We start from the raw sequence: 3761 nt of genomic DNA on the forward strand, positions 1-3761 counted from the left end.
TCCTTGCTTGGCTTTGGTATGAGGGTATTGCTGGTCTCATAAAATGAGTTTGGAGGTGTTCCCTCTTCTTCCATTTTTGGAAGAGTTTGAAAATTAGCATTAATTCTTTAAATGTTTGTAAAATTCAGCTGTGAGGCCATCTGGTCCTGGGCTTTTCTTTTTTGGAAAGTTTTCAATTACTGATGCAATCTCTTTACCCATTTTTGGCCCATTCATATTTTCTATTTCTATTTCTTCAGGATTCAGTCTTGGTAGGTTGTATGTTTCTAGGAATTTATCCATTTCCTCTAGGTTGTCCAATTTGTAGGTGTATAATTGTTCATGGTAGTCTCTTAAGATACTCTGTATTTCTGTGGTGTCAGTTATAATGTCTCCTATTTCATTTATAATTTTATCTATTTGAGTCCTCTCTTCTTTTATCTTGGTAACTCTACTTAAATGTTTACCAAATTTACTTTTTAAAAAACCAACCCTGGCACGCCTGGGTGGCTCAGTCGTTTAAGTGTCTGCCTTCCACTCAGGTCATGATCCCAGGGTCCTGGGATTGAGTTCCCCATTGGGCTCCTTGCTTGGCTGGGAGCCTGCTTCTCCCTCTGCCTGCTGCTTCCCCTGCTTGTGATCTCTCTCTCCCTCTCTCACTCTCTCCCTCTCCCTCTCTCTGGCCTATAAATAAATACAATTTTTTAAATAAAAAATAAAAATACCATAAACATTTATGCCATTAAGTTTGAAAATTTAGATGAAATGACAGATTCCCAGAAAACAAAAATATAATTTACTGATATTGACCCAAGAATAGAAATTCTGAATCAATAAACTCCTTTAATACGTGTATCTAATTTGCCATTTTAAACGTCTCTCTTCCTCCCAAAAAATTTCCAGACCCAGATAGCTTTACTAATGAATTCTATCAACAATTTTAAAGAAATAACATCTATTTTATGCAAACTCTTCCAAAGAATAGAAAAAGAAGAAATGCTTCCCCTCTTTCTATGAAGTCAGGATAACCTTGATATAGGCCAATTTTGCTCAAAACCATAGATGCAAAAAACTCTAAATAAAATTTAGCTGATATAGAAAAAGAATAACATATCATGACTAAATTGGGTTATCCCACAAATACAAGGTTGACTTAATATTCAAAAATCAAATCATTACAATAGTAGAAAAAAGGAGAAAACATAATGGATCATCTCAATAGGTGCAAAAGAGCTTTTGATAAAATTCTATATATAACTCCTAGCAAACAAGATATAACTTCTCAGAAAATATCTAGAGGAGAAAAAATCACACTAGATGGCATATCCAAAATGGCACAACACCAAAAGCTTTCTCCCTGAGATCAGGAACAATACAACAATGTTCACCGTCTCTTTACTATGTAAGTTTGTACTGGAAGTTCTAGCTAGTGCAATAGGCAATAAAAAGAAGCAAGAGTTTTGAAATTCAGAAAAGGAAGAAATAAGGCAGTCATTATTTGCTTATGATCTGCTTATAGAATATACAAGAGAATCTAAAATAAATTATTAGAATAAATGAGTTTAGCAAGATTGCCAAATACAAGACAAATATAACAAAAAATCAATCATATTTCTATACCAACAAGAAACAGAAAATGAAATATTTAGGGATGCCATTTATAAGAGTATCAAAAATATTAAATCTCTACGAATAAATCCAATAAAAGATGTGAAAAATTGCCACATGTTTGACCAAAAAAAAGACCATGTAAGGGGTATGACACTTCTTAGAAAACTCAATAGTGTAAAGGTGTCAGTTCTCTTCCAAACTGGCCTATAGAGTAGTCAATAAAATCCAAATCAAAACCCAACAGAATTTTGTCTGTGTGTATAACTTGACAAGCTGATTCTAAAATTTATATGGAAATACAAAGGTTCTTAAAAATAAAGTAGAAAAACTTATAAATATTATAAATATTAATAAAGCTATATAATTAAAATCATATGGAATCAACACAAAAATATACAAATAGATGAGAAGAAAGAGCTCAAAGACAAACCCATGTCTATGTACCTGACTATGATATGACAATTTATGATAAAAGTGGTACTACAGAGAAGTGAAGAAAGCAATCACTTTAACATATTATTCTAGGCAATTGGATAAGGGAAAAAGTATTAAGCCTGGACCTTACCTCACACCATACAAATACACAAAATGATTGCCAGCTGGATTGTAGGTCTATATGTAAAAGACAATACAATAAAGCTTGTAAAGTTGCTCTGACATAGTAGCTTAAGTAGCTATAAGTAGCTATTTAAATTAATTAAACAAAACTTAAAATTCAGTTCCTCAGTCACACTAGCCACAATGCAAGTGCTCAACAGCACTTAAAAATAGTGTTTGACAGTGCAGATACAGAACATTTTCATCATTGTAGAAAGTTCTATTGGACAGTGCTGCTAATAAGAATATCTTTATAACCTCAGCATTGAAAGATTATTTATTTTTTTATTTATTATTTTTTTGAGAGAGAGAGAGCGAGAGAGCATGTGTGTACAAGGAGGGGAGGGGTAAAGGAGGAGGGAGAGAGAGAATCTTAAGCAGGCTCCTCACCCAGCTCAGAGCCCCACATGGGGCTCAATCTCACAACCCTGAGATCATGACTTAGCTGAAATGAAGAGTTGGATGCTTAACCAACTGAGCCACCCAGGCACCCCTGGAAAGATTATTTAAACAGAACTTACACATGTACAGAAACACACACACACACACACACAGAACCTAATCATAAATGGAAAAATTGATCAACAGCCTACATTAAATGTAAGAAGTTCTATTAATCAAAAGACACCACTAAGAGAATGAAAAAGCAAGCTGCAGGTGGGGGCAGTCATTTGTAATACATATCATAAACAGAGGGCTTATATTCAGATTATACAATGAACTCACAAGAACCAATAAAGAGACATCCCAATAGTAAAACAAACAGACCATCCAATAGTATAATGAGCAAGAAATTGAAAGGTGCTTCAAAAAGAAAACATCCAAATGGCTTACTTTTCAGTAGCTGAGGAAATGAAAATTAAAACCATAATGAGTTACACTATATATCCAATAGGATGGCTAAAATTAAAGAGAAAGAAAATACCAAGTATTGGTGTGAAGAAGGAATAATGGGAAAGGAACACTCATATATTGCTGGTAAGACTGTAAGTTGAAATAATTACTTTGGAAAACTTTTTGACCGTATCAAATAAAACCGTTTGTTTAAATCCACTCATATCCTATAACCAGCACTTCCACTCCTCATTATGAACCTAGCAGAAATGCATGCACATGTACCTCAAAATAGGTACAAGAATATTCAAAGCAGCAACATTATTCACAGTAGCCCAAACTACAAACAATCCAAATGATCGATCAGAAGTAAAATGGATAAATAAATCCTGGTCTATTCATATAATAGAACAACACACACTACTTTGGGGGGGCAGGGGCGGCAGGCAAAACCAGAGGGTTAGAAGTCAGGATAGTAGTTTCTTTGAGGGGAAGGAGGAGGTGTTTGAGTGGGGACATGAAAGAGGCTTCTGGGATGCTGGCAGTCTTCTACTTGCTGCACGTGGTGTGTATGTGGTATTTGTTTAGTGTCACAAATACAGGACCTATGTTTCAAACACTTTCATATATGTGTGTTACACTATATAATTACAAGGTTAAAATGTTTGTTTTTCTCTTCAAAATAAACCTCTAGGGACATAATATTATAAGGAAATGTTCCTGTGAAATAGTGCATTAGT

This window comes from Halichoerus grypus, chromosome 1, assembly GCF_964656455.1.
Source record: "Halichoerus grypus chromosome 1, mHalGry1.hap1.1, whole genome shotgun sequence".
NCBI classification, from domain to species: domain Eukaryota; kingdom Metazoa; phylum Chordata; class Mammalia; order Carnivora; family Phocidae; genus Halichoerus; species Halichoerus grypus.